Source organism: Coenobita brevimanus, chromosome 77 (assembly GCF_032717465.1).
Source record: "Coenobita brevimanus isolate Jiangsu-jjx chromosome 77, ASM3271746v2, whole genome shotgun sequence".
Taxonomy (NCBI): domain Eukaryota; kingdom Metazoa; phylum Arthropoda; class Malacostraca; order Decapoda; family Coenobitidae; genus Coenobita; species Coenobita brevimanus.
Genome location: NC_137030.1, coordinates 2,355,913 through 2,380,903, shown reverse-complemented (window position 1 = coordinate 2,380,903; position 24,991 = coordinate 2,355,913).

The following is a 24,991-nucleotide window of genomic DNA, read 5'->3' as shown; positions in this document are numbered from 1 at the left end:
ACCTAACTCACCCACAACCCCTCTACACCCCACCCAACCACCCACAACCCCACTACACCCCACCCAACCACCCACAACCCCACTACACCCCACCCAATTCACCCACAACCTCATTACACCCCACCCAACCCATCCACAACCCCACTACACCCCATGAATATATCGGTGCCTAGATTAACAGTAGAATATGATGCTAGTCACGAAGAAGTGCTATGGGAAGGGTGTAGAGGCATAGCAGTGTCTTTTTCTGCCACTGAGCTATGTGAAATTAACAGGGAAAGGAGAGTATAAAGATGTACGTGAATATTTGTCACGTGGAAAAATAAATCGCTAAGGAAGAGGAATTAACAGACCTTTTGCAGCATCCTCCCCGTGGCTCAGTGCCAGAAAAATACAATACAGTGGCTCTACATAATTTCTTTGGCACTTCTTCGTGACTAGCATGATATTCCTTAGTTCTTTTACGTTAGCAAAAAAAATTTCATCAATGCTACGGCTCCACATCCTCTTTTTATTGAACACTTCTTCGTGACTAGCAACAAGATGGGGGGATCAGGTATATACTTTGGTTCAGTGTGGGGGAAGAGGAGAAAAAGGTGAAAATTTCAGAATAAATCGGTAATGTACAGGTGCAGCGCGAATTCCAGTGCTTCGTTGAGTAGTAGTAGTAGTAGTAGTAGAGCATTGTTATCATTATTATTATTATTATTATTACTTTAGACAAGGATTGTGGAAAGTATTAAGAATATATGGAGTAGATGGGAAGTTGGTGAATGCCGTGAAGAGTATGTATGAGGGTGCTAAGGCTGCAGTGCGTGTGGATAGTGAATTGAGTGAATTTTTCTACTTGAAGGTTGGATTGAAACAGGGATGTGTCATGTCTCCATGGTTGTTCAGTCTGTGTATGGATGGGGTTATAAGAGATACAAAGTAGGGTAGTGGATGTTGGAGCGGCCCTAATGAGGGGGCAGTGTGTGGAAACTTCCTGTACTGTTGTTTGCAGATGACACTGTGAAGACGAAGGGGAGCTGCAAGGCTTGGTGAATGAGTTAGAGAGAGTAAGAAAGGGAATCTAAAGGTGAATGTAGGGAAGAATAAAGTTATGGTCTTTGAGAGAAATGAAGTTACTGAATGTACTGTACAGTGATGCTGGATGAAGAGGAAATGGAAAATGTGAGTGCATCGAGGCTAAGTACTTGGGTAGTGTGATGAGTAAGGATGGAAGTTTGAAGGATGAAGTACTTGAAAGGATACAACAAGGAAGAAATGTTGCTGGTTCATTGAAAGCAGTGATAAGAAATAGTGAGCGAGGTGGAGGGGGGAGAGGGAGGGGGAGGCCGAGGATGAGATGGAGGAATGGAGTGGAGAGGTATATGGAGGGGTGTGAGCTGGGGGGAGGGCAGTGAAATAGTGGGGGACAGGGCGACAAGGAAGCGATTTGTTTGTGCCACCCCTTACGGGATTGAGGCGTCTGGCAGTAGATGTAGATAAATTATTATTTTATTATCAGTAGCAGTAGCAGTAGTAGTCGTATGGTAGCCGTAGTAGGATCATCATCAATAGCAGTAGTAGTAGTAGTAGAAGTACGAAGACCAGTTATGTAATTTCCGTTTCATTCCAAAAAAAATATGACCATGCAGTTATTAAATTTTCAGACATAGGAAATAGATAATAGCCTTAATAAATCTCCAAAATAAATCCTTGCTCAGTTAAATTGTTTAGTATCAGTGAAGATAAACCTATATGCACGTCACCTGCAATGGGGGGGGGGGCTAAAAAGAAAAAATATATATATATATATGCGTGGATGGAAGTGGAGGAATGGTTGGGGGTGGAGGAGGGGGGAGGGAGGAATTTGTGCCGGCTTTTTGTGGAGAGAAAGAAGGGGGGAGGGAGGAGAGGAGGAATAACGAGGGGATGGAGGGAACGAGGGATGGAGGAGGGAAGGAAAGAGGTGGGGGATGGAGAGGAGGGAGGAGGAAGGGGGAGGGAGAAGGTGGGGAGGAGGAAGGGGGATGGAGGAAAGGTGGGGATCGGAGAGGCGGAGGAGAAGGGAAGGAAGTGGGGGACGGAGAGAGGGAGGAGGAGGGAAGAAAGTGGGGGATGGAGAGGAGGGGTTTGGAGGAAACTGCCGACTTTCATTAGACTGAGATTCAAATTAAAATAATCCTTTACATACCTATGCACACACCTGTTATTCGTAAATATGTACATATTCATTATATCCCAAAAGGGAGATGGTGCAGGCAGTTATGAATCAAGAGAAACGGAAATATATACATTCAACCTATACACATATACATGAACACATCCCTTACATACATCCATATAAATTCATGTATATTAAAAAAAAATATATATGCAAATGCATAATATGAGTGGAAGGGCCGAAGTGGAGGGGAGGGGGGGACTTGAGGAATGGAGAGATGGGGAGGGAGGGTGGAGGGAGGTAGATCTCCCGTGGTCGCCAACTCATTTTTGAGTCGGGCTGAGCTGGTGGTGGGAGTTCTGCGTCGTTGGGTAAGCATTATTTCCGCTTTCGCTTCTTTAATTCCCCCTATAATTTTTATTTTGGCTTCCATTGATGCTACTGGATACTTTTTAGACTTCTGAATTTGTGTGAAGTTGATGAAAGTCCCTTAAGTTAGATTTTCTGGGGTATTTAACAGGCAGCGTCGTTGGGTTTTTTAAAGGCCTTCGCCCAACATGTCGTCACTTTGATTTTTCTTCCTCTGCAACTTTATTTTCCGTACCTCAGTGCAAGAGTAAGACTGTAGCATTACCCTTCATACATTCCATTGCATTTTTGCGTGACTAGCTGCCTGTTTGATGGTATTCTGGTGTTATATCGGCATTTAAAGATGGCGTTAGGTAGCAACATCCGGCATTTGGTGAAGCGTAGTTTGGTAGTTATGAAATTATGCTTTTTTTCATTTAGTTCGATGTTTCACGTCAAATTTTACTCATAATTGAGGTAATAACTTTCCAAAACTCATGCATAGTATATGAAAGCGCAAAATTAAAGGACGATTTTGAGATTTAGGCTAGGTTTGAATATTTTGCTTAATTCCGTGGGTCAACCTACAGATGAATAAGACAACTGTTTCTTTTCCAGTGCATAATTTTAACCGACGAAGTCTGAAATCAAGCGACCAAGAAGACTGGATGGAATTCAAGCGACCAAGACGACGGGGGTTAGAATTCAAGCGACCAAGAAGACGGGGGTTGGAATTCAAGGGACCAAGAAGACGGGGGTTGGAATTCAAGGAATGAAGGCTTTTCAGTTAAGTATTATTTTTTTTTTATTTCAGCTCTATTGGAGACGAGGATTTTGACTAATAACCAAGGAGACTCATTCCTCTTAAAGCGTAAATTTCTTGTTATCGTAAGTTAGTATTAATGGTAGTAAAGTATCAGTTTTAAGACGCTAGTTTCGTGCGACCATAAGTAAAAAAAAAAAAAAAAAAAAAAAATTTAAATATGGTCCCTGGTTTAAGTATCTAAATGGATAGTATAGATAGGAGATAAAAACAATTAGTGGACTAGTTTTAATTAGTTGTGCTCCTTATCCCCTGAATGGAGGGTAGTGGAGAGAAGCCAGCCTGCAGTCCACTGGGTTAGCACTGAAATGGAAAAAGGTTCAGTTGAGAATGAAGTTTTTAGATAATGTGCTGTAGTGAACAAATTATTTTTCAGGTTATCTAGTAACAGGAAAGAGCAGGAATATTATAGTAAAACTGATATAACAGTTGGGAGGAGAGGCCATATCCAGTAGTCGAAAAATCAATTATATCCTATCCCCCCCCAAAGGTCGAATTTTAAATGTTTGAAAAGGAGTATTATAGCATATCCTAGTACTAAAAATGAAAATTGTACCCATTTCACAGAACCTGGCCCATAATTTTGCCTTTTGGAGTTTTCACATGCTGTATTATATAAAACATTCTGCACCCCATTTGACAGTATATTCTAGTTGTAAAATTGAAAACTATACCCACTTCACACAAACTTGGCCCATAGTTTTGCCCATAAATGTTTCACCTCCTTGGCATTGCACTTCATAAAACACATGTATTACGCCCCATTTGACATTGTTCATTTTGGCCAAGTGAAGCTCGGTGGGTTCGTAGCATTATTAAATCCCATGTCCACTCTATAGGTATGTTAAATTGAGGCTTGACTGATAGCATTTTGTGTTAATGTCTTCCCCAGATATTTTTTTTCTTTATTCCTACAGTACCTGTAAACTGTCTATAGCCAGACGTCATAATCCCATAAGGGGTGGTTGTTTTGTTTTTATACAAGGAGGGGCACTAACCCTCTGCCAACCTACTTGACACGTAGGGAACCTTTAAACCAATGTATTTTATTCAGCCCAGGGAGACTGGATAGGTAGCTTTAAACCTCCACCACCAGAATAGGCCATGTAAATTAATCTTTGTAGTAGCAAGGTCCATATTGACGATTGAAGCTTCCTAACACCTTTTCCTAAGTTCATCCATTCATTCATTGCCAGACGCCATGTATCCCTAACGGGGTGGCCAAGGGCTTAGAGTTAATTGTTTTACAGGGAGGGGCACTAATCCTCCACCAGCCTCACTTCACACGTAGGGAGAACGTTATGCCAACAGCATCTGGTGTTCCCAGGCGGTCACCCATCCAAGTACTAACCAGACCCAACGTTGCTTAAATAATTTGGTTTATTCTTACTGTCCTTGCCACATAAATCCTTCCAACATTGCCATACTCTGCATAAATAACTTCCAAAAGGATATTAACCACAGCTCCCTAACCCCTTTTCCCAAGTAACTTTTTTTTACATCATAATGTCCTGTTATATAAATCCTTCCAATATTGCCATACTCTGAATAACTTGTAAAAGGATATTAACCAGCCACAACAAAAATAAATTGCTAAGGGAAAGGTGTTGGGGAACTTCCTTAACTAAAGAGTTTACTTGTTCACATTGCTTTGCAGCCTTGAATAGGGAAATTATTATAGATGCCTAGACTATATCAGAGTTAGAAATCATTTCGTTTAGGGATGTTCTGTTCTAGCAACTTACGTACTTGTAATTGCCCGGGCGGGTTGTTATACAATTGGGATATTAATGGAGTACTCCTTGGATAGTGGGTACCATTACAGTGGTCTGAAAAAAAAAGTATGGTGAAACTCTTACAACAGTTTTTGACTTGAGGGAGAAGTAGGGTTAGGTTAACTTACCGTGTTGGCATCACTGAATTTGGGTGAGAATCACCCATTCTTGTATCCTTGGTTTCTCATAGTGGATGGTTGTATAACAGCACCCACCTGTATTTAGTTTTCACACTTGTTTTACCTCCATTCCATAGAAAACTCCCATTTGAGGCTAGGGAATGCATAAGAGTAAACAGCATCATTTATTTAAATATGCCTACCTGTCAATACTTGCCTATTAACCCTCTAGTTACTTGTCGACGCAGGCTGCGTCCAACTGCGGGCAAGTTCTCATGATGTGGGCTGGCTAGGCCTTGTCTGAGTGCTGGGAGAACCCCGTTTCTGCGCCCGTGGTACTTCTTAAACATCCTCACACCCTTAGTTTTCCTTTTATCCCCGTGATTTTTTATTCCTCGTAATCTCGAATAGTTGTACTTGCATATGGTGTTGATAAAAACTTTTGGAGAATATAAATTTTGTGCTAATTTACAATGTTTTTTTTCTTGTTTTTGCATAAAATGTTCTATGGTAATTGTTACTGAAAACGTTTTAGTTAATTTCATTAGCTACATTTTAGTATATAAACATTTGCTGTTGGTCAATTTGGGTCGGTTTTACATACCACGAAAGGAAATTATCTTACTATCGCGCTGCAGTGCGGGAGTGGTGTTTTGCATGGCCGAAGTTGTTGCTAAATTTTTTCCCCTGCCTTTATTTATGCCTCTTATCTGCCTGATTTTTTATTCACGTAACCGAATAGTTGTACTTGCTTATGGTGTTGGTAAAAACGTTCGGCGAATATAAATTATGCGCTAATTTACGTTGGTTTTTCTTTCCACAAAGCAAAAATTCAAGGGGCGATTTTGTTTGACGCAGCTTGTGTCATCCAGTAACGAGCGGGTGAAATTAGGTTTAGCGCAGCCTTCGTCATCCAGTATGAGCGTGTGACTTTTGCACTGCCACCCTAAGTAACCGAAGGGATAATTTGGGAGTAAGGTTTCCTCACATACCAACTCAACCATCCTTACTCATAATTCGTATTGTTCATAAAGGCTCTAACATTCTTGCATGGATTGGCCTTGGCCACTTAATGGCGGCACTCCACGATGCTCAGTCTCTGGAAACCTCCCTGCTGTCAGTTATCCCTGAGGTCACTGACCTCATCCCAGGTTTTTTTTGGTCTGCCTCTCACAACCCTACCCCTGATATTCATACTTCTCACCATGTGCAGCCAGTTATCCTCTATCCTCTTAACGCGCCCAAATGTCAGCTACCATACAAGGAATATGGTTAGAATACTGCCCAGCAAATTATCTCTTAGCAGATTTACTTTATAGGTAGATCAGGTTTCTGTTTAGCAGCAGATTATTAGGGATCTAGAACAATTTGTCAGGCCGAGCAGACCATCAACTGCAGGCAAGTAAACCAACCCTGCATGGCTGTTGCATGCAGTGATGTTCCTTTGTGGTTGGCTGCCTTATGACAGAGACACAGGGAAAAGTGGTTTTGGTTCCTGGATGGATGGCATATGGGTCTCCACCCAGTTAACAGCGGCACCAGTCCATACCAGGCTACACATAAAACCTTGTAGTTTGGTTATGTGGTTGCCACCCAGCATCGTCACTGGTTTCACGGGTTACAGGAAACAGTAGAGGTACATGAAGTGGTAAATGTGCTAGAAAGGATGGGGGGAAAAGTAGGAAAACAATGATAACGGGGAAGAGGTAGGCAGCACTGCATTTTGGCAGTATTCAAGCACTTATAAGTTAGAAATATTTAGTTTAGATGTGCGTAGCGTTTAACTTTTATAACAAGGTTAGTACTGATATGGAAACTGAATTTTGTATCTGATAGCATAAAAATAGGTGACTAATAAGATTTACTGTATTTCAGCCTCCCAAGACTGCAACTACCATAGCCGCTGTCCACGTTCCAGGGAGGTGGTCTGGCTACTAAAAAGGTGAGGACACTCTGGTCTTCAATCATGGCACTGTTATGTCCTATTTGCTGCCAAAAACTTGCTTGAAAAGGTGTTAAGCAAACCACAAGAATTTCTGCTTAAGGACCCATGAATTTAAAGTTTTATTTCAAGTGTCATTGGTGCTAAAATTACCAGTAGTTTGTGTAATAAAAATTAGGCTGAAATATTTCCCCAGATGTCTCTAACTCAAGATTTAGAGAAATTATACATAGAAGGGGATGGAGATCTAGGTTTATTTTTCATGAAGGATATTTATGGAGTTTTATATTAGTAACCTTAGACTACCAGTAATGTGCCATTTTGACAGTGCTTCACAAGCCATGACTCAAGGACTGTAGGTCTGTCGAGCTGCAGTGGCCATGGTTATTGTAATACTGTATTCTTTTATCTGTAATTTGGCCTAAAATTACAATCTCCATCTTTAATGCTGAGCTGTAGCATTACTCACTGGAAAATCCTTTAGTGCTGTGAAGAGGATGTAAAGCCATAGGATAGTTTGAAATTAGCTGTGGTAGGGGGGTAAAAAAAAATCTGGGCAATATTAGATTACAAACAATAGCCTCAGGATGCATGAGCTAAGATTTCAGTGTTCAAGCTGACCCCATGGCAGACTTCAGATGAACAATGAGCATGACTTCCAAAACCCAGTATTGTTATATTTGAAGCTTAACTTTTGAGAATTTTTACAAGGCTATAGTACACTATTTCCCCCCCCCCCCTCCCAAGACTAGGGGCTGTATTCTTGTTGGTTAAGGAAGCTTCATGACATCTTTTCCCAAGAGATTTATTTTGCCTGTTACACCTTACTGTTACATAAATCCATCTAACATTGCCAAACCCTGCATAAATTGTTTATCTCAAAGCCTTTTGATCAGTTCTGGCATAAAGCAATATCCAAACTGCCATCTTAGTTTCTGCTTTATCTAGCTTCCTCAGTGGTCCATCCTATAGGTGCTGTTTAGACGGCTGTTAATCCCCTAGAGCTGTCAGTGGTGGCGGTCTGTCCTCTCACCAACTCATCGTTATATCATCAGTGACCTAAGCTTTACATCTAACCCTGTTCATTTGCACGTTGACTACACTCATCACCTATCTGCTTCTCGCAGCGTCCATCTCAGCATTTTCAAACAGGATTGAGGCTGTGGCACACTTAATGTCTGACTTGGCTCGTCTGATTGGGGTAAAAGGAATATTTTTAATGTGCCTTAAAGTTCTGACATCTTTCGACCTGTCAGAATCATCCCGCAGGAGTATCCTCTAACTCAGTGGGTGGCAGTTAGACTAATACCCCGTGTCAGGAGCTTGGAATATTGCTGTTACCCTTACCTATAGGAAATACTCGGTTTTTAGTTATAACTTGACAAACAAAGATGTTTTCTATAAATTTACATACAAGACGGATTAAAACTACATAATCTACTAATCTCTGCCCTCCTGATGTTATGATAAAGTGGTAGCAGAAAAAAATATATATATGTGCATAGTTAAATACCAGCCAGCAGATGAGGTTAACAGAATCTAATTAAAGATGGGATGGGTTGTTGCTTCATCTTGAATTGTCTGGAAGGTAGCGGGTGAGGGACGTGCCATCAGCCGACAAAAACTGGATTGTCATTTTCTGGGCATGAGTTGCATTCATAATAACTACTGAAAGCCGAATGGGTCTCGTTTCCTCAGAAAACTTAATTACCCCACAGTAATTTATCTATAATTGCCACCTCCCGTTCTAATTTTTAATATCGCACTTAATCTCAATTTGGGGTTTTATTCTTTCAAGCGTTATCTCAAAGATCATTTTACCTTTCTTGTAAAATCTGCTTCCAAGAGATTAGGTGTGTTAAGCCAACTGTGCCTTCCTTACCCCTGCACAGTTGCTGACTTTATACACTGCTTTTATTTGCCCATGGGTAGAGTACAGCTCATGTGGGGAGACTCCCAACATCCAGCCTTTCTCAACAAGGTGGAGTCTCACTAACTCTCCTTCGCTGGCTCTCTCATTAACTCGCCTTGCTGGCTTTTCGTCTCACTAATGCTCCTCTTGCTGGCATTTTCTCGTTAACCCCTCTTACTACCCTTTGACCTCTCTTTGCTGTACTGTTGAATCTGTCTCATTACATCGCTACTTCAATAGACACTGCTAGTCTCAACTGTCTCCTTACATCCCTTCGCCTTGATGGGTGCGTGACAACCATCAGGCAGCAAACTCTAATCCCTTTTCAGTCACTGTCTAATGCAAGAGTTAATACCAGTCTTTGTATGCAACAAGTCAACTCTGCTGCTGTCCTCTGTATTTGGTTTCCTTTTGCTTATGACCTCGTCTTTTAAAGTGTCCAGGCATCTTGAAATTAATGGATTGATTTTGTTCATTGCTTTATTTTTTCTGGAGGGAACAGTCTTGCTGGCATGTGGCCTTTGATTCCTTCCTTGCATTAAATAAATAAAAAATAAATAAATGAAGCATATTAATCACCCACATACAAAAATAAATTGCTTGGGAAGAGGTGTTACTGAGCTTCCTTACTTGATGACAGTGAGAATGTGTTACAGGCAAGGTTACTGTAGCCCAGAATACTGTACTTAGATAGATCATTTAAAATAACATTGCATATGTTCAATTAATTCAGATGGGGGAGGGTTATGGTGTATAGGTGTGGTGTTGGGTATTATGTGGTATATCTAGTGTAGGTGATTTGGAATGGTGGTGTATGCCATGGTATTTGTGTAGATATGGTACTGTATTTTAGGTTTGGTGTGGGCTGTGGTGTGTGGTATGTTGTGTTATGTTGGTGTTGGTATGGTGGTGTATTTTAGTTCAGGTGTGGAACTATGGTGTGTAGGTATGGTGATGTATTTTAGTTAAGGTTTGGTGCTGTGGTGTGTGGTATGGTGTGGTATTTTAGTGTTGGTATGGTGCTATATTTTAGTTGAGGTTTGGAGTTGTGGTGTGCTCTAGTATTTTAACGGAGCTGCAGTATTTTCTTGGACCTGGTGTAGGATATTTCGTGGTCTTAATCATTCTGTATGGGGGATGTTTGGCTTGTCAGTGTTACGTTTAGTCTGTTAGCTGCTTTGTAATGGATTCCTGAAATATCTTTAATTGGAGATCAATTTTACCATGTTCGTTGAGACAATTCTGCCCTGTTCATAAGTTAAATTTTGCCTTGTTTATTGAGGTAAATTCTGCCTTGTTTGCAGTGTTCGTAGAGGTCATTATTGCTGTTTAACGTGTTGCAGTTTTGCGGTTAGTTTTGCCATGTTGAGGTAACTGTGGCTAAAGCACAGACATTCCTCGTAAGGTGGTAAATATTAGTCCAGGCCAGTTTTGGTGTCATGAAGGTTCGTTTTGATCTGTTATATTTTGGGCTGTTTGTGAAAGGTAAATTTTGCTCAAAAGTTTTGCTCTGGCTGTATAATATAGTCAAAGAAATGTCTATGCAGTCCACTTTTGTCAAGAAAATTTAAAACTAGCAAAATACTGTACTATGAAAACTGTCTACTACGGCCTGTTTCAGATGGTTAAATTTTATCACTATGTATTAGACTTTGGGAAGATACTTGTCTTGACATTTCCCTGTTTGTAAGGAGGAACTTTGATCTGTGGTAAAGGTGCCTGTTCTGCAGTTTGTTTCATCATTCACCCTGTTTATCGTAAATGTCCATTTTGCCATGTCTTGGTTTTGCTATTTCTTGTAAATAGCTTGGTCCTCCCTCCCCTCCCCATCTTATATTTTGTAGTTACTTTTGCCCTGTTCTTTGTAAATGTCACTTATGCCTCTGTGTATCATAGCCTTTATAAAGGCTCCATCATGCTTGCATGCATCAGCCTTGGGCACCTAATGGCATCTCTCCATATTGATTAATCTCTGACAGCCTCCCATTGTCCCATATCCCTGAGATTACTCTTACGACCTCGTCCCAGGATTTTTTGGTGCATCTTGCAGTCCTACTTCAGATGTTCACACTTCTCACCCAAACACAGTTGTAATTCTCTATCCTCTCAATATTCCCAAACAATGTCATTCTACCCTTTCGTGTCACAACACCAATACATTCAAGTCCCATCCGTCCCCTTAACTTTGCATTTGCAATCCTTGGCTCACCAGGTCTCTCATTTGAGGATACACTACACATCTATCTCGTCATTGTCATTTCTGTATGCTTGAGCCTACACATATACTTTTCCCTTACTGACCAGGTCTCACTGCCATACAGCATTACACTCCTAACACATGACAAGTTGAGATACCCTAGCACGGAAGGGAGAGCCCTCTCAGTAGAAGCAATGTCTCCCTGAACTTCCTTCTGCCACTCCTTACCCTAGCCAGAGCTATCTTCAGCACATAACATGTCCCCCAAATAAAAATCTTCCGCACGACTCTCTAGCAACATCAGTCTTTTAATGCCGGACGATTTCTACATGGTCTCGTTTCTTTGTAAATGTCTGTTTTTGCCCTGTTCTTTGTAAATGTCTGTTTTGCCCTGTTCTTTGTAAATGTCTGTTTTGCCCTGTTCTTTGTAAATGTCTGTTTTGCCCTGTTCTTTGTAAATTTCTGTTCTGCCCTGTTCTTTATAAATGTCTGTTTTGCCCTGTTTTTTGTAAATGTTTTGCCCAACTCTACATAAATGTGTAGTTTTGGTTCGTCATACAAGGTGTTATTTTGCTGATTTTCGGAAGGGGGGTAATGTTAGCAGTGCCTGTAGTGTCTCAGTATTTTTTTTTTTTTTTCCCCCACTGTAATGATCTAGCTAGGAAAGCTTCTAACCTGGAAGTGAGTGTTGGTTAAAATGGATGTTTTGTGTTCATTTCTTCAGTTCTGTGGCCACTCGTTGCAGGATGGTGTGCGGATATATATGAACAGAAAATTTTCAGAAGTACGTAGTTCCATAGCCACATTGGAAATCGGTATATTTCTTCCCATTTTGCCCCCCTTTGGAACACATGGCCCAAGGCTAGAAGAGAACATGTAAGGATAGTTATGCTCCTCATAGTGTTGACGTAGCCTCCTGTAGCCTCTTGAACTGTAAGGCAAAGGCCATGGTGCTTAGCCAATCATACCTCCAGGTTTAATTTAGACTGCATAACTGGGTTCTGGAAGCCATTGCTGTCTGTTGTGGTGAAGTTAACCCCTTCAGATCCCTTAAGACGAGTGACTCAGTTTCATTCATGGTACCTTCAGTTGTATTCTACAGACTAGTTTGGAGTGAGTTTTAGGATACAGTAAATTTGGTTCTCAGAATCTTCTGGCTTAATTATTAAACCAGACATGATGTAGCTAAAATTTCCTCAGGAAGACCAGAAGCTTAAATCTGTACTATTTGTCTCCACCCCAAACAATTTTGTGGCAGCTGTACTGTAAGACTATGCTTATTACAGTATTAAAACAAGTTACCGTACAGATACAGGGTTTTATAGGGGGTTAGATCCCTTTTTGTAGGGTCCTGCGTCACCCGTCAGTATGTGGTCTTCACACTCTACACCCCCTTGGCTGTTTATATGCCAGAGAATGAGTTTAAAGTATACATAAAACCCTTCCAGTGGTTACATAATTACCAGACTGAATAATGTGTAGTGGCAGCAAGAATTCACTAGACTGAGGTATCAAGGGAGTTCATATGTAAACTGTAGTCACCTTCCCACACTGAAGCATAAGTTTCTATTTAACTGTAACCTTCTCCCACAGTTTCTAAATCTGTAACCCTCCCACCCATACACTAATATTTTTTCTGCTTTGCAGGTGTCATCAATGAAGTTTGGTTGAAGACTGCCAGAACAAGTTTCATCTACAAATATTGGTGATGTTCAATATTCTCACTTTGACAACGTAAAATATTAGCCCTAATAATAGGTTAATAAGATTTGAAGCTAGGTGTGCAAGATTATTATAGGATGTCTTGCTGTATAGCTTTTATAACTATATGAGGACATGCTGTATAATTAAATATCATCATTTACCAAGCTTAAGAATTTTCCAATAAGTACTTTGATTATAATAACGTATTTGAATAATGTATTGGTTAGGTGAGGTACAGAATGGTACTATATTTTTCGCCTTTACAGGACTGCATTGTGAGATAGCCACCTTGATTTTTGGAACGGCTGTTTTGATCTTTTGAAATATATCTTAACTTTTGGCATTTTAAAATATCTTGAGGAATCATGGCTATGGATTTTAAGATCCTCTATTGTGGAAGAATGGTTGTAAAATGCAGTAATGTTAGAGATCCCTAGAAAAATACTCTGCACAGTAAATGATCATTGATAAAACTGCTTTATGGAAAGAATGAATCTGGAAGGACTATCTTGAATAATGTTAATGTTTGTCTTTAAACTAGGGATTGGAAAGTGGTAAGAACTAGTCGGTCTTTTAATCTTGTCAGAGTTTAAAACAAATGTCATTGGCAGTTAATGCATATTCAGTGCCTAAATTAAATATAGTAATTGGATTTGTTGAAGGAAATTATCTTTTATAAGAGATTTCTTCAGAACTGGAGGTAACCCCAGATGTGTTAAATGGTTTTCAAAGACTTGCAAAATGTTTAATGGAAAGTCTTGAAGGCGAGAAATATGCTTGTTCCTGTAACCTGCTTATGGCTATATTAATGGAACTGATTGAGCAAAGGTGGGCATTTAATTGAAGATATTTTGATATTGCTACATGTTAGTAGAATGAAGCAAAGGTAATACATCACACATGGCTTCTCTGATTTTATTGCATTTGGTGCTTGTCCATCTCTGCCTTCTCAGTTTTATAGATATGGCCATTTGCTATTTTTGAGAATTTAATTGCATGAGGCAAGGTATTTTTACAAAGGCATTCACACGTATACTGTATTGGTTCTCTTGACAGTTACATACGTGCATTAGTAGATTCCCGATAAATTACTTTCTACAGTGCAAACTCTTAAGGATTAATGAAAAATGTAGGTGCTCAATAAATGCATGCATACATTAGTAAACTGATGATAAATTCCTACAGTGCAAACTCTGAAATCCGAAATGCGTGGATGTAAAGGATTAACAAAATAGTTTTGAAATGAACTAAGGGAATGAGTATATTGTAAGTACTGTTAACCTGGGAACACTTAAACAAGATCGGTCTTCATTGCTTTTGAGTAACTGAAGTATTTATTGGTGGTAATGGTTGTTATTGATCACTGTCTGCCACCTACTTGAGATCTTTCCCCACGTGATTTAATCATGGGTGCAGTCCCCTTTGAAAATCATTTGACTCCCATTCATCATTGCAGACACTGTATACTAAAAAACTGGCAAATAAGCTGTAATTTCATGGTTAAAAGTTTAATGCTGCAGGTTAAAGGTTAACAGTAATTTATAACAGATTTGAGGACAATGGGTATAAGATTAACATAACATATTGCAAGAAAAAATACTGGTAAATAGGAGGTACTTGAAAATAATACATCGGATTTTAGAGCTTGTATTAAGTTCTGGATTATTTGATAGTTATATTTTAATACAAGAGAATTTTACCTAGCTAAGGTTTCCTGGTGATAGTGTGGATAAGGGATGAAAATAAAGAGAAAATAGTTTTATGTCAGACATTTGAATCTTAACCCCTAAAAGACTGTCCTCATATTGTCAAGCCCCCCCCCCACCCCTACCCAGACACCCATCACCCCCCTCCTCCACCCGCCGATTATGCATGTCCTGAGCGTGTAAAAACGTTCCTATGCCAGTTTTTCAGAGATTAATCGGCGTTATCAGTCTGCTGAAGGAATGCCTTGCCCCATGTTAATATTAAATTTGTTACAGCCGTCAGTACAGAAATCAGTCTTGCTATAATGAGTTAACATAGGTAGTTTTAGCTAGGTGTTATAATTTCCAAGCAAAAATGACTGCATTAAGACCAGTTAATTGGGAAATTACAGTATGTAAATTAAGTGAAATGTGTTCCTCCCAATGATGGTTTGATCTATGGCAGTCATTTTTGGTTGATGTATATTTATGCATTGTTTGTTCTTGCAATGCATAACTTCTGTGGAGCTCTGTTCATCCTCGAATTCCTGCCTATGTCTTGGTACTCCTTTACTGCTCGAGTGTCATTTGGTGTCAGCAGTATGGGGTATTTTAAGACATAGACAGGGAATAATGGGAGATCGGGCTCCGGGCTCACCTCGAGGTACCCGGGGCCCGGGCCCGACCTATCTCGATGGTCAGCCATTTTGACCCTTATGGCCTCTCCTGTATACCATGCTGTTATAATAAAACTAAGTTGATTGAACACTGTCTTTATTACGCCTTATGTTTTTACAATGTCTTAAATTTTATAAGTTCTTTTGTAATGTCCTTCCAAAGCCTCCTCTTAGTGACATCGCACTAAGAGGAGACATCTCATCTTAGTGCTATGTCACTAAGAGGAGACTTTGGAAGGACATTACAAAAGAACTTATAAAAGGTAAGTGACTGAAATGGATATGACATGTGACAGCAACTCAAATAAACTGCATCATAAACCTGATACTTTCAATACACCTGACAATGAGATGACTGGATAAAATTAGGGCAAATGCATCATAAGACAGTGAAAGAGCATTATACAAGACATACAATGGAAAGCATCATATAAAATAAACAGAGCAAAGAGCATCATAAACGAGATGAAAGGATGCTTCTCTAAAACTTAGTTTATGGAAGCTCAAATTAAGGCATCATAAAAAATGGGAAGACAGCAGGGCATCATAAAAAACGGGAAGACAGAGCATCATCGGCGAGATGAATTGATGCTTCTCTAAAACTTAGTATTTTTTTTCTGAAACTCAGATCACACAAAAGGACATCATGGGACAAGCAAGGCAATGCATCATGAATGAGACAAGCATGGCAAAAGCATCATGAATGAGACAAGCATGGCAAAGCATCATGAATGAGACAAGCATGGCAAAAGCATCATGAATGAGACAAGCATGGCAAAAGCATCATGAATGAGACAAGCATGGCAAAAGCATCATGAATGAGACAAGCATGGCAAAAGCATCATGAATGAGACAAGCATGGCAAAAGCATCATGAATGAGACAAGCATGGCAAAAGCATCATGAATGAGACAAGCATGGCAAAAGCATCATGAATGAGACAAGCATGGCAAAGCATCATGAATGAGACAAGCATGGCAAAGCATCATGAATGAGACAAGCATGGCAAAAGCATCATGAATGAGACAAGCATGGCAAAAGCATCATGAATGAGACAAGCATGGCAAAAGCATCATGAATGAGACAAGCATGGCAAAAGCATCATGAATGAGACAAGCATGGCAAAGCATCATGAATGAGACAAGCATGGCAAAGCATCATGAATGAGACAAGCATGGCAAAGCATCATGAATGAGACAAGCATGGCAAAGCATCATGAATGAGACAAGCATGGCAAAGCATCATGAATGAGACAAGCATGGCAAAGCATAGGACAAGAGACAGGACTAAGTAGGTGAGGCAGGAGAGGGGGGGTGGCAGGTGGTGCAGGAAAGGGGGGGTGGCAGGTGGTGCAGGAAAGGGGGGGTGGCAGGTGGTGCAGGAAAGGGGGGGTGGCAGGTGGGGCAGGAGAGGGGGGGTGGCAGGAGAGGGGGGGGTGGCAGGTGAGGCAGGGTAATGGGGGGGGTGGCAGGTGAGGCAGGGTAATGGGGGGGGGGTGGCAGGTGAGGCAGGGTAAAGGGGGGGGGGGTGAGGCAGGGTAGTGGGGGGGTGGCAGGTGAGGCAGGGTAATGGGGGTGGCAGGTGAGGCAGGGTAATGGGGGGTGGCAGGTGAGGCAGGGTAGGGGGGATGGTGGCAGGTGAGGCAGGGTAAGGTGGGGGTGGCAGGTGAGGCAGGGTAGGGGGGGGTGGCAGGTGAGGCAGGGTAGGGGGGGTGGCAGGTGAGGCAGGGTAATGGGGGGGGTGGCAGGTGAGGCAGGGTAGGGGGGGTGGCAGGTGAGGCAGGGTAATGGGGGGGTGGCAGGTGAGGCAGGGTAATGGGGGGGTGGCAGGTGAGGCAGGGTAATGGGGGGGTGGCAGGTGAGGCAGGGTAATGGGGGGTGGCAGGTGAGGCAGGGTAATGGGGGGGGCAGGTGAGGCAGGGTAATGGGGGGGGAGGTGAGGCAGGGTAATGGGGGGGGAGGTGAGGCAGGGTAATGGGGGGGTGGCAGGTGAGGCAGGGTAATGGGGGGGTGGCAGCAGAGGGGGTGGCAGGTGAGGGTGGTGGAAGCAGAGGGGGTGGCAGGTGAGGCTGGGTAGAGGGGGGGTGGCAGGTGAGGCTGGGTAGAGGGGGGTGGCAGGTGAGGCTGGGTAGAGGGGGGTGGCAGGTGAGGCTGGGTAGAGGGGGGGGTGGCAGGTGAGGCTGGGTAGAGGGGGGGGGTGGCAGGTGAGGCTGGGTAGAGGGGGGGTGGCAGGTGAGGCTGGGTAGAGGGGGGTGGCAGGTGAGGCTGGGTAGAGGGGGGTGGCAGGTGAGGCAGGGTACGGGAGGTTGGCAGGTGAGGCAGGGTGCAGGTGGGGGGAGGTGGAAGGTGAAGCAGGGTAGGGGGGGGGCAGGTGATACGGTAGGGGAGGTGACAGGTGAGGCAGGGTGGGGGGAGGAAGGAGAGGCAAGGTGGGGGTGGTGGGGTGGACGCATGTTGGTATGGTGATGGTGGTAGTATTATGGTGCTGATAATGGCAGTATGGAAGAGGGTGCTTTGGTGGTGGTATGGTGGTGGTGGTATGGTAGTGCTGGTGGTAGTACTATGGTGCTGATAATGGCAATATGGTAGTGGGTGCTGTGCTGGTAGTATGGCACTGGGTGTTGTGTGGTGGTGGTGGTGGTGGTGGTAGTATGATAGTGGTTGTTGTGGTGGTGGTGATGGTATGGTAGTGGTTGTTGCTGTGGTGGTGATGGTATGGTAGTGGTTGTTGTTGTGGTGGTGGTGGTATGGTTGTGGCTGTTGTAGTGGTGGTGGTGGTGGTGGTATGGTAGTGGTTGTTGTGGTGGTGGTGGTGGTGGTATGGTAGTGGTTGTTGTTGTGGTGGTGGTGGTATGGTAGTGGTTGTTGTGGTATGGTAGTGGTTGTTGTGGTGGTGGTGGTGGTATGGTAGTGGTTGTTGTGGTGGTGGTGGTGGTGGTATGGTAGTGGTTGTTGTGGTATGGTAGTGGTTGTTGTGGTATGGTAGTGGTTGTTGTTGTGGTGGTGGTGGTGGTGGTATGGTAGTGGTTGTTGTGGTATGGTAGTGGTTGTTGTTGTGGTGGTGGTGGTGGTGGTATGGTAGTGGTTGTTGTGGTGGTGGTATCACTGTTAAATCCATGTTACTTATCTGTTTTAAATCATTTCTCTAAGGCAAGACATGCAGGACATTCATTATTGCATAATAGGTTTGCTTTCATCTGACAGAACTGGGCCACTTGTATAAGTTGAATAAGAAGCTGTGAGTGCATGAAATTGAGAAAGCCTTAGTTATGAGGCTTAAGTCTCCTTAGTTACTCCTAGCAGTAGGTGGTGGCGACCATCATCCACTCACTTGATGCAGTGCTGCCGACTTCTTCAATTGCCTTTATCGTTCTTTTTCTGTGCCTCCCCTCCTCTCTTCCTATTTCTCCCATCTTTCCTGTCACTTCTTGTTGCTTTTCTTTCCTTTACAGGTGGCTTTACATTGAGTGACAAGTCAAATGGTTTCCTGTAAGCCAAGAAACCATTTACAATGCTGGGTGGTAACCATACAACCAAACCATATGTGCTCCCTACATGTCAACAAGTGGGTTGGTGGAGGGTTAGTGCCCCTCTCTGTAAAACAAATAACTCAACGTCAAATGGCCACCTCTCACGGGATTATGGAGTCTGGCAATAGATAGATAGACAGTTACTGATCAAATCATCCACTCACTTGAAGTAGTGCTGCCTACTTCTACCTTAGGTGACTGTGCTCAGTGACAAGCCTGTAACCCAGGAAACCACTGGCAATACTGGGTGGTAACCATATAACCTACTAACAGAGTGATGTGGAGACTACTACGGTGCCCCTGTTAACTGGCTGGTGAGATTTATACAATTGTGGCATCCATCCAAGAACTAAACTTCTACACTCTTCCCCACACCTCACAAAGGCAAGGTAAGGTACTGTCCACTGAATGGGAACATTTGTTTACTGCACAGGATGGCCCTGTAGGGGTGAATGCTTGCCTTTGTCTGCTCGGCAACACACCCCAGGGTTGATTGACTTCTACTATTAATCATATCAATCCTCCTCTCTAAAGTCACATGACCATCAACAGAGTTCAATGAGTTAGTGATGTCAGATGGAAACAAGCAGACTATTGCTGCACATCACAGCATGCTGTCAAAGGCTTTCCTGATCAACTTTTGTACCTTTTAGCAGTAAAGTAAAAATAACATGGAACAATAATGTTTTGAAATCACTAGTTTCATCTGTATTTGTACATCATATCAATGTGTAAAAAAAAAAAATAAAAAAAAAAAAAAAAAAAAAAACGGGCTGGTAGGTTTGTGGTATGATGGTGGTGTTGTGTTTTTATGGCTTGGTATGTGGTGATATCTTAATGGTGGTGGTATGGTGAAGGTAGTACGATGATACAACAATGGTGGTGATAAGGCAGTTGTATGATGGTGGTGGTGGTATGGCAGTTGTCTGGTGATAGTGATGCATATGACCTATTTGTAAAGGGGTCACATCAGGGGCATGGGTGAAAATGGCAATGAACAAACAACCACTGTCGCTTCCCACACCTTGTTGGGAAGAGAAAGTGAATCCCAAGCACACTGCCAAGAGGTCCAAACAGCTACTCTCATCACTGGCAAGTAATCATTAAAGGGAAGAGGTGTGACAGCGGCAGCAAGGTAGTCACTGCCCTCATCATCTCACCTGCAGATTCATTCCCCTTTAGATGTCAATTCAACACTATCTTCAGATGGTCCAGCAGGAGGAGCTTTATATAAATTCCCAAGCTACAGGGTGGAGAGAGTTGAAATACTCATGGGCAGGCAAGGCTCCACTGGAATTCTTACCCTTAGGGGTAAGTACAAGGTGGAGAGCCATCAGAACTGCTGGCTGACAGCTCAGTGGTAAAAACAGCAACATAAAGGACCCAAGTATGTAGGGCAGCATGAGCTTAAAACTGGGTGTGAATCACAGCATCCAATGCCACTGCCTTAGAGGCCATGACATACCACCAATACCTGACCTCAGGTAACACCCAGGGTGGAGTTGTCCCCATGCACAGGGCTGGAATACACACAAAGCTCTTGGTAAGTGGTGGTGACCATCATCCACTCAATGTAATGCTGCCTACTGCTTCCTTCACCTTACTTTTTCTTTTTCTGTGTCTGCCCTCCTCTCTTCCTAATCCTCCCTTTCCTTTTTGTCACTTATTGCTCCTCTTTCCAATTCAGGTGGCTCTAAACTAAGTAATGAGCCTTACGATTTTCTGGAATCCAGGGAACCATTTGCAATGCTGAGTGGTGACCATATAACCAAATATAGATGATGCAGAGCTTACTATGGTGCCCCAGTTAACTGGGTGGAGACACTAATGCAGCATCCATCCAGGAACCAAACATCCACACTTTTCCCTTCACCCTGCTGTGGTAGGTTATGCCACTGTCAACCAAATGGAACATCAGTTCACTGCACGGGATGCCCCTGCAGGGGTGACTGCTTGCCTGCAGATGATGAGTCTGCTCAGTCAGACAGACTGGGGTTACTCAACAACAATACAGGAGACTGAGGTCAGTCAAGATTTCCTTTGCCATGTATCACCAGTGGCGTGGAAATCAGTCATAAAATGGGTCTTAGGCAAAACTGAAAACAGTCATTTGTTAAAGAGCCCCATGAGGACTCTGCACTCTGTACTGGTACCAGCACTTCATAATATGAGACTGACATCACAGCTTCAGCCTCATTATCCTCACATCCACAAGCAGGCTTGGGACTCAGGTGTGAAATGCTCCTGTAGCCAAACAAGGACCTGCATAGATCGGGCAGTGTCCAAGGTGTATAACTGGGCAAGGGTGGCTGCAGAATTCACCTCATAACCATATCCAAGCTTGGACCAACCCCGGTGAGGTACTGTCTATCACATGAGGGGTCCACATCCCTACACAGTACTGTATCTGTAGGGCGGCCCAATGGAAACAGTTGCTTACCCATGACTGTCAGATATGCTCAGACTGACAGGTTGAAGTGAAGCAACACCACCACCAACAACTCCAACTTGGATAAAACCAAAGCTTGATGGAGAAGTGGGAGGGTACATATGTTAGCACCAAATCTAGTATGGACCTTAAAAAAGTTCATGATCTTAAGGCAGGAAGACTTAACCTGCTTTAGATGTACAGCCCAAGTAACATGAGGGAACATTACACTCAAAACACTCCCAAGGTCCATTTAAGTGTATGGGGGAGAGACTTCACATCCCATATGAATGACTAGTGGTGGTGGTGGTGGTCTGGTTGTGATGGTGTATGATGGTAGGATAGTATGGTGGTATGGTGATTGTGGTATGGAGAGGGAGGGGGTCAAGGGAGAGATGGGGGGAAGTATGATAAGGAAGGGTAAAGGAGGGGGGAAGGAAGGAAAAGGATGAAAGAAGGTGGGAAGCAAAGAGGAAAGATGGAGGACAACAAAAGGACAAAAGAGCAACACAACAAAACCCAAACCTTCACAAAAAAAACAGACCACATAAACACAGACAAATAAAGATAATAAATCCTATCTAAATAAGGCACCTGTTACCAAGAATGGGGATTACCTTGATTTTCAATTCTTTCATGTTTATTCTCAACAATATTCTAAACAACTTTTCTTGACCTGTCTGAATTACTTGTGTGCATTCTCAACTTGATAATTTTTACATGTTTATATATATATATATATATATATATATATATATATATGTTTACTGGTTTGTTTAGTCCATTAGATTTTAAAGATGTCCAATTCACTGAAGCTGACGTTTGTTTTGGCTTTTAGAAGACTGTCATACATTTAAATTCAAAATGACACCATCTTGGAACTCCAAATTGGCATTAACTGAGGCTCATCTATGCTATGTTAACAGTGATTTTATTGACTCCATACGAAAAAATACTCTTCATTACATCTTTATAATGCTTCTGAATTAGTCCAAAGGCAAAGGATAATTTTTTTGGTACACACGATATGAGTAAGGTGGTCCCACATCTCGATAACACACCCTACCTACCTTATAAACACATGAAAATAAAACATTATCTTTATATCACAGGGGGTACAATAATTCAAACAGTATATATAGTCAAACCTCCTTGATCATGGTTACTTGGTCCACTAAGCTACCACCCTAACCTCTTTGATCATGGTTAATTGGTCCACTTAACATCTGCAATTACACAATAATGAGCAAGTTATGATTGTGGCACTGCGCACCTTTCTACTTCGATCACGGTTAACTGGTCCACTAAACTCCTGCAATAAGGCATGGACAAGCTTACAATCGTGGCAGTGTGCATCCTACACGGAACTGCTGTCATGTCTATCTGAGAGCCAAACCACCTCATCTTTCCCTGCACTTCGCCGTGGGAAGGCCTTAGTCCAACGCTGGTGAGGCGCTGTCTACCTAAGATACATGCCATTTGTGTTTAACTGTGCCTAGGGCCACAGATGCAGTTGCTTACTTGTGGTTCACAGGTCTGCTAGGCCAGACAGACAACAACAAAAATAATGTGTACTCATTGACTCCAATGTTAGCTCCATTATCCTATGGTACCATATAATTTTCACTAATATGGTCGTCATATCTTATCATACAGTTTATAAAGGCTTCAACAAGCTTGTATGTGTCAGCCTTGGTCACCTAACAGCAGCTCTCCACACTGCCTGATCTTTGGCAGTCTCCCTATTCAGTCCCTGATCCCTGAGGCCACACCCAATGACCCTGTCCCAGTTTTTTTCAGTCTGTCTCTTGTAATCCTACCCCCTGACGTTCACACTTCTCACTTTCTGCACCAAATTGTCATCCTCCAACCTCTCCACATGCCTAAACCAGTTCAATCTACCCCTCCTCATCACAGCATCAATACATTCCAGTCCCATCCTTCCTTCCAAACCATCTCAATCTGTCCCTCATCATCACAACACCAATACATTCCAGTCCCATCCTTCCTCTCATCTCATGCATTGTAAAACTGAGTACTACTTTACAGTATTTGGGGGAAATTAATGCAGCATGAGATTTTTACTATATTAATTGAGCATGTGGAGAAGATGGAGGATGACAATCAGATGCAGAGAGTGAGAAGATTGAACGTCGGGGGTGGAGCTGTGAGAGACCAAAAAAGATCTGGGACAAGGTCACAGAGTATGACCCCATGGATAAGGAACTGAACACGGAGGCTGCCAGAGATCGAGCAGCATGGAGAGCCACCGTCAGGCAACCAAGGCTGACGCATGCAAGCATGTTGGACGAACTACAATAAAGTATCCTAGCTTTGTGGCTTTTGTGAGTATCAAATGCAGTATCTGAAACCACTTATCAATTACCCGGTACTAAATGCTGCTTACAATCCTAGAAGTGGGGTCTATATTTTACTTGTTTTCTTGGCACTTTCACAACAAGGAGGGACACTATTCCTGAAAATTCCTTTGATTTTCCTCATGGCCTAAACACAATTACCATACAATTATCAGTGACAATACTGAAGGTACTGAATTCCTTATAAGACTAAGATCAATGTGGTAGGGGGTGGCAACCATCATCCACTCACTTGACGTAGTGCTGCCTACTTCTTGCTTCACCTTTATCATTCTTCTTCTGTGTCTACCCTCCTCTCTTCCTATTTCTCCCATCTTATCTGTCACTTTTTATTACCCTTCTTTCCTTTACAGGTGGCTTTACATTGAGTGACTAGCCTAATGGTTTCCCGTACACCAAGAAACCATTTATAACGCTGGGTGGTAACCATATAACCAACCCATCAGTTTTCCCTACATGTCTACAAGTGGACTGGTGAAGGGTTAGTGCCCCTCCCTGTAAAACAACTACCTCAAAAGACAAATGGCCACCCTTCCAGGATTATGGCATCTGGCTGTAGAATAGATACACTACGATACAGAAATAAAGCAATAATGAAACCACTTTGATTTTCCTCAACTTTCCTCACACCCTAACTTCACTTACGATGATTTTACGAATATACTGACAATACTGGATTTTTCCTTATACGACTAAGAAAATGAAATAGCGCAATAACCAAACCAGCAATCAAGGAGGTTCGACTATGGGAAGCTCACTTTAGTTTGGCCTAAAATCATCAACCTTCCAGCTTCGATTTTGAATTGTGGATTAACATTTGTGGTGCTAATCATAAATAAGTGCTACCGTATAGAAAGGATGTAGAGCCATTGTACTGTCTAGGTAAGTGATATGGAATGGATGTAAACCCATAGTACTGTTCTAAGTGCCATGGAAAGGATTTTAGAGCCATAGCATCGACTGAGTTTGTCTGAATAAGTGCCACAGAAAGGATACAGAGTCACAGTATGTTTTTTCTGCCAATGAACTAGCCTAAGCAAAATAGGCAGGAAAAGGATGAAAACTGGCCAAGTTAAAGTGAACTAAAAAAAATTGTCCTCATCACAAGGGGGGTACTCACACTTTCTGTAGTAGTACGCTAGCAGTAGTTGGGATCATACCTGTAGTCATAGTAATAGATGTCACACCAGTAGTACAGGACCAGCAATCACATCTTCACAGTAGTCGAGATAAACTAATTCATCACATTAGGCACAGTATCTTTCACAGTAATAGTACAGTAATACCAGCAGTCTCACAGGTAGCAAAAGGCACATAGACAGGGTG